This window comes from Rhinatrema bivittatum, chromosome 8 (assembly GCF_901001135.1).
Source record: "Rhinatrema bivittatum chromosome 8, aRhiBiv1.1, whole genome shotgun sequence".
Taxonomy (NCBI): Eukaryota; Metazoa; Chordata; class Amphibia; order Gymnophiona; family Rhinatrematidae; genus Rhinatrema; species Rhinatrema bivittatum.
Genome location: NC_042622.1, coordinates 225,834,961 through 225,842,396, shown reverse-complemented (window position 1 = coordinate 225,842,396; position 7,436 = coordinate 225,834,961). Strand labels below are relative to the sequence as shown.

Below are 7,436 nucleotides of genomic sequence, written 5' to 3'. Positions count from 1 at the left end.
ATCTTAACAACAAAACAGGATAACAGACGTTCATACACAAATGTTAACTAATAAGAACGCTTTTCTTATTGCTTTTCTTAGCTCCAGGAACTAACAGAACCGGTTCTGAATATATCATTAGGTTCTCTATTAATCCTCTCCTTTTAACAGTGGACTTTTAAAGATGGAGATTTAAATCAATAATTGTTTAAAGAAGCTGTTTCTTTGCGTAAATTCTTTTTCAGATGATATTTACTGGAACCATCTGATAAATGATACTTTGAAAAGATTACTAGGAGACTTCTCTGGTAAGGCACTATTGTGTCTCTCTTTCTCCTGTAGTCTCCCTTTACTTTTTCTGTCACTATCTGATTCTGTTTCTTTAATCTCCTTTTCTCTCTCTCTCTGCTCACTCTGTTTGTGATGTTCACTGTTGCTGTTTTTGAATGTCCTTTTTTTTTTTTTAACTCTCTGAAGGTATAAATGACTGTTGGTCTAGCTCGACTTTCTGGTGGCTGAGGTGTACACTTATCTGTATCCTTATTGAGCTGGTATTAGGGTACATTGGTTCTTCGTCCTCTCACCGAGTTGGGGTTTGATGATGGGAGGGGTGCTGTTTGTGTTCGCTGCTTGATTAGCTGAGAGGCACTGCTGGATTCTATCTCAGGAGCTCTTTTAATCAAAATGTGCTGATCGTCTTCTATGATGCACTTTAAATAAATGAAAAACTGGATTCCTGACCACGCTAACGTGTTAAAGTCTTCCGATCAGGGAAACTAAAGTGTATACTAAGTGTTGTCTTGCCGGCTTGGTGTCACTTAATACTAGTTATGGCCTCAAGAAAATAAATGATGATTAAGTATTCCTGTGTCTAACAGAACAAAGAGGAAGGTTTTGGCACTTATTGATAGAGCTGACTCAGACACACAGACAATTTCCTCTCACTTTGTATGCTTACACTGTCTCAGCTCAAGGTTGTCACAAGATTTTAAAGTTGTAATCTTAACAGGTATTACAAGTGCAGCTTTGGATTGCAATGTGACTTTTATATCCTGCCACTGCAAATTATCCTGCACGTCTTTATTCTCCAGACACACAAGTGTTTAACTCTTTGATCCTTTTATATTGAAGCTGTATAAAAGACTGGGATCACTATTTTCTCACTCGTTCTGTTTTGTTTCGGTTCACTGTGGTGGTATAAAAAAAAAAAACGCTTTCCCATAAATCCTCTTTCCTGAATTTAGAATATCAGGTTTGCTTAACTTTACAATTTTTAGTAATGAACTAGCTTTAAGATGAGGAAGGCTTATTAAAAGAAGAGATGGGCTTTTCTCCTGTCTTCTCATATAGCACCTTTATGTTATCTGGGATTCTACTGGTGATAAGAACAATATCCCAAAATGCTATTCCGTCAAGGAAGTTGCAAAGTCTTTTATCCTCAAATAATGGTTATGGGCTAGGGTACCACTGTAGCTCATAGGCTAGAGACTAATTTTTTTCAAAGTGGGTACCTCTCATACATCCAGAATTCCTTAGCCTTTCATACTTTTCTAACAAATACCAGGAAAATATTCCACGGTCCTTGGATAAAATGTATTATCTTCTCCTGTCCTGTATCTTACCTGGACAAACTTTTTTCCAATAGTAGAATCCCAGATAACACTGTAAAAGTTTCACTCACACACACACACATACACATATACACACACATACACACACAAACACACACACACACACACATACACATACACACACACACATGCTATTCAGTCTTTAATGTGCTTATACTTTCCTTCGGTGTCCTTTTTTTCCAGTAAAAATGGCACTTAAACGGACTCTGCCTGCACATCTTCCCCATGCAGTAACAATCTGAGTGAGAGAAATGAAAAAGCATGCCACATCCCAGCAATGCTCTCTTACAGCCTCAGGACTCAGGTCAGTAAAAATAAAATTATTAATTCATTACCCCCTTATTTTCATATTTTAACCTCTGGTTACAAAAGAAAAACTCTTTTTACAAATAGCAGTTCACTCTGCCAGATTACTTGTCAGTCAGTGCTTAAAGCTTCTGGTTTTAATACCAATCCCTGACTGAACAAATGCTTGGATTTAGTGAAATTCAGAATTAAACAGATTCAATTCCAGCTTTTCTTCGTTCAAACTTTTAACTACAGCAGATTACTATTTCTGCACAACTCTGATGGTAAACTTTAATTTTAAACTAGATTTTCTTTCACACAAATTTGACCTTTTGCTTACTCTCTCTTCAGTGTTTCTCATTTCCTAGTAGAGCTGTACAACAGGGATAAAATCCAACCCACATCTGTCAGTGTTAAGGACTTTCCTCTGCCAACCAATTTATTTTGCTCACTGATAAAAAAAAAACCCTACTTTTCTTTCTCATAAGCTGCAGCACCATAGGAATGCTTCTGGTCCTCTCCAAATCTCTCTGCAATCTAGCTCCAAATTTCTCCTTGCCCACCTGCAGAAGCAATAAACACGAGCACTGCTCAGCTCGACTGCTTGTTTATTTTTCTTTCCTGTCCAATGCTCTTTCGTTTACCTTTCCTTCCCTGTAGAAGGCTCTACTGGTCAGCAAGCAATTAAAAAAACAACACAGGATCCCTCTGTTGGAACTAATGCAGCTCTGCGTCTCTCTCTTCCAGGACTATTGTTCAGGGGTCCAGGCATTGAATTATTTGTTTCAACTCTGGTACAGAGGCAGGCAGATGTGGTTCCACTTCACAAACATGGAAGTAAAGAGGAGGCTGACAGCTACAGGTTAGTTAGTCTGACCGCAGTGGATAGTAAATTAATGGAATCTCTGCTAAAAAAAAAAAAAAAAAGGAGGATAGTGCCATTTTTGGAATTCACTGGATTACAGGATCCAAGGCAGCTAGGTCTTGTCTGACAAATCAGATCAATTTCTTTGACTGGACGACCATAGAGTTGGATCAGGGGAGGTTTGCTGATGTAATGTACTTTTATTTCAGCAAGGCTTTTGACATGGTTCCACAGAGATGACTTATAAAACAAAAAATGGATCACCCTAGGTATGCGCCCTGAAATGATTGCCTGGGTTAGAAATTGGCTTGAGTGTGTGGCAACAAAGGATGGCGTAAATGGAACTCGTTCCTACGAAAGGGGAGGTTACCAGTGATGTGCTGCAGAATTCAGTCCTCGATCCAGTGCGTGCCTGTTATAAAATTGGTGCGGCCATGTGCATGCGCTGGGAACCAGCGTGTACATGGACGCGCACATGCTCCTTTTAAAATCGACTCCTAAGTGTATTGCGATTTTTTTGTATTATTTTATTTTATTTTCATTTAAATGTTATGGCATGTTCTCCTTGTAAATCACTTTGTGCGCTATTGTAGACAGCAGTATAACATTTTTTAAATAAATAAACTAGGGGTCCAGGATGAGTGGTGAGTGGTGACTAGAGAATTGGGTGAGCAGGACTGGGAGACTGGGAGTGGAAAGAATGGCAACTGGGGCACTGAGGCAAAGGTGGATGGGAACTAGGGACTCAGTGAGAAGAGCAGCACTTGGGGCATTGAGGGGGAAGTGGGGGACCGAGAGATTGGGGTGGGAGGAGCATTTGTAGAGGGCTGGGTGTGTAGGAAAGGCAGCAGTTGGAAGGTTAGTGGTGGCTGAGGTAATTGGGCGAATAGGAACTGGAGTGAGCTTGGGTTGGTGGAACTGGGGTGTGAGACTGGGTACTGGGATTATGAGAGAAAATCTGTGGAGCAGGTAGTAGGGAGAAGGGGATATGATATACAGCTAGGGGGTATAGAGGTAAAACGAGGTTTGAACGGTGAGGAATGGGAAGATATGGCGTGAAGGGACCTGGAGGAACGGTGGAAAGGATGGGTGAAAGAGAGTGGAAAATGGGAGGCTGAGGAGAGGGTGAGAGGAAGAATGGGAAGGGTGGGGTAGGGGAGTTAAAGAGAAGAAAGGGACTAAGCCAGGGGGAGAGGGGTGGGTAACAGGAAAAGAGTTTAAGCAGGTGAATGGATGAGAGGCAGAAGAAGTAGGTGAGGGCTGGGGAAGTATTGAGGGTATAAAATGGTTGGACTAGGAAGTGGGTGAAAGACAGAGGGGAAAACAGGAATGTGGGGGAAGAGTAGAGCAGAGGTGGAACAGGGGGGATTTTGTAAAAGGGTTAAAAAAGAGAAGGGAAGATGGTCTGAGAAGGTGGGTAAAAGTGAGAGATAGAGAGCTGGGAAGATAGGTGAGAGATGAAAATAGGAAGATTGATAATTGGGAAGAACAATGTGGGTAAGAGAAGGTAGAGACACCCCCAGAGAGGGATGGGGAGGGGTGAGGAAAGATACCTGACAAAAATGAGGAGAAATGGCAAGGAAGGAGGTGTTACAGAGGTGGAAATAAGAGCTTGAAGGGGGATAGTTGAAGGATGGTTGGAGGGAGAGAATTAGCTTTGGGATGGTGGGAGGAGAGAGAGCCAGAAAGGAGGTAGCAGTGTGATGAGGGCAAGGAAGTTAGATAACTGGAGATCAGTGAGGGGAGATAGAGGGCTGAGCAAGGGCAATAAAGGATAGAGTTAAGGAAGTGAATATCAGGCACAAGGAGAACTGGAGAAAGAGAAGGAGAAGGAGGGGTGAATTCTAGCTATGCGCATAGAGAGGAAGAGGAATGAGATGAAAGAAAAGATCAATGTCAAAGATAGATGCAGGGGAGGGAAAAAAGGAAACAGGAAAAGAGAAGAAAGAGAAACTGAAAAGGAGACCCTGGAAAAGGAATTTGGAGAAAATGGAGAAGAGAAAAGCACTGTGTTGCAAAAGTGGACCCTTGGGCCAAAGTGCAGTTGGCACAACCCACAGGGAGGTGCCCTGCAGGTCCCCACCATTGGCAGGTGGAGCTGGCTGGAGCAGAGGCCCAACTGGAGCTTCACCAATATCAGCTCTCGTTCCCCTTAGGTTGAACCCTCGGGTGCCGGAGCCAGCTGGACTTAGGTGCAGGCCTCTGTGGAGATGAAGAAATGTCACATAAAAGATGTTGCAGGCCAGCATGGTGAAGAAGTCGGGAGAGGCAGCAGCCAACAGAGACAGGTTCAGGTAGTGGTCAGGACAGGCAGAGTTCAAGCAGTAATGGTAGACAGGCAGTGATCAGAGGCAGGTAGAGATCAAGCAGCGTTGAGGTCCAATCCGAAGTCAAGCCAGAAGTCCAATCTGAGTCAAATCCAGAAGTCCAATCCGATGGGATGAGGAACAAAGAGGAGGAGGGAGGACGAGGAACCACAGGAGCAAGATGAGATGATGAAGACAGACAAAGGGAAGACTGACCATGAAGACAAGAACTAGGAAGAGGATTCACAGAGGAAGCAGGAACCAGCGATGTAGAGGCAAAGCACTTCTCCAACGGAGTCGACCTATTGCCGAGGCACTGGAGGGTTCTCCATCTCAGCCCTTTATAGAGCTGGCTGGGTGACATCATCAAGGGGCACCTCCGGGGGGGTTCCCGCTGCTGGACCTTTAAATATAGGGCAGTCATCACACACATGCCCTAAGGGAGGGGGGGTGCACCTTGGGGATCCGGCAGCGTCCTGCTTGAAGAGGAGGGCAGTCGCAGCAAGGCCTCCCGCTGTGCTCTGAGGAAGACTCAATGCCAGGGAGTGGATGGGAGCCTGGAGGCAGGGTGGGGCAGAGATGGGCCTGTGGTCTTGTCCGAACGCAACACACTGAAGACAGAAAAATATAAATACAGGGCAATGCATTTAGAAAAAATAAAAATAGACAGTAAAGCTAGAAAACATTTTAAGTTTAGTAATTGGAATGTGTCAGCTTTGGGAACGTGCATCTCTGATATCTTTGTATTTTGCACAATACAGGAGGAAATGTATTTCTGTTTCTCTTTCTCTTGTGTTGCACTGCATGCAGGGTCAAGCTTCTTGTGGTTTCAGTTCGGTTTTTGTATGCATATTTCTTTCTGCCTGTGTTCTGCATGTGCGACCAAAGTGTGGTATTCTGCTAATGTGTTGTTTCTATGTAGGGATGTGCAGCAGTCTAGCTTGTTCTGCTTTCCCAGTTGGAGATGTATGGGTGTCTAGAGCCTGCTGGGATATTTGTAGTGCTGCATTTTCATTGGTTGGTTTGTTGCTTGAGTCCTGGGAATCAGTGCTGCCTTTGTGTTATTTCCAAAGTGCCAGGGAGTAGAGAGTTTGTGCTGCTATTACTGAGGTGAAACCAGAAATGTGTATATTATACACATTCTGTGAAGGTATAATTGTGCATTTCTGGTGTGGTACATATTGTAATAATCAATAAAAAAAAAAATACGTTAAACAATTCAGTTTGGTGGTGTATCTGAATTCCGTAATTAATACAAATTAATTTATTTCTGTTATGCAAGTTTGTTAAGTTGTAGATGGGGACAGCGATATCTTTTTCTTTTTAATTTAAGGGTGGGCATAAGAGAACAGCTGTTTATGGAAGGGCCAGTCTGCCCCACCCTGGTGTAAAAATTGCATTTGCAGAGGACACCCGCATGGAGTAAGCCTACAGCTTCGCCTCTTCCCACACGTACTCATGCTCCACCACCAGGCAGGCCTCTAGTTTCTTAATTTAATTTATCAATGTATCTTATTTGTTATTTACAGGACAAGGGCACATTTTTTACTTGGCCATATGTGTCAAATTGCCTGGCTATGTCTCTAGACTTACAGATTGAAACATGTATAACCCTGGAGGAATAGGAGGGGAAAAGGATGGTTACGCTAGAGACATTTAAATACCTCCAAGGAGGGAGGCCACTTTCAATAGAAGGGAGGATCTGGAACAAGGGTCATGGGATGAGGGTGAAAGTAAGTAATCTAAGGAAATATTTCTTTACAGAATGGGTGGTGGATGCCTGTGTAGCCCCCATCCAGGTCAGCTCGTAGGGATGGTGGAAAGACAATTTACCCAATAGCTTTGTCTTTCTTCCATAAAGGTGTGTGAGGTCAGCAATGGGAGGAATGAGGGAGGCTCCAGCGCAGTGTGTGTGACATCAGCGATGGGAAGAAATGAGGGAGACGGAGACTCCATCCAGGTGTGTGACATCAGCAATGGGAGGAATGAGGGAGACTCCATCGAGGTGTGTGAGGTCAGCAATGGGAGGAATGAAGGAGACTCCAGCGGCAGTGTGGTGACATCAGCGATGGGAAGAATGAGGGAGACTCCATCGATGTGTGTGTGGTCAGTGATGGGAGGAATGTGGGAGACTCCATCGAGGTGTGTGTGGTCAGTGTTGGGAGGAATCTGGGAGACTCCATCGAGGTTTGTGCGGTCAGTGATGGGAGGAATGAGGGAGACTCCATCGAGGTGTGTGTGGTCAGTGTTGGGAGGAATCTGGGAGACTCCATCGAGGTTTGTGCGGTCAGTGATGGGAGGAATGAGGGAGACTCCATCGAGGTGGGTGTGGTCAGTGTTGGGGGAGGAATCTGGGAGACCTCCAGT

At 43.9% G+C, this 7,436-nt stretch overlaps 1 long non-coding RNA gene across 1 annotated transcript; it reads left to right on the top strand.

The window, feature by feature from the left end:
- Window positions 1-224: 224 nt before the first annotated feature.
- On the top strand, window positions 225-2,754 carry LOC115097030. Its single transcript, XR_003858193.1, has 3 exons — window positions 225-287; window positions 1,794-1,914; window positions 2,646-2,754. It is a non-coding gene; the product is annotated as an uncharacterized LOC115097030 (long non-coding RNA).
- Window positions 2,755-7,436: the final 4,682 nt, after the last annotated feature.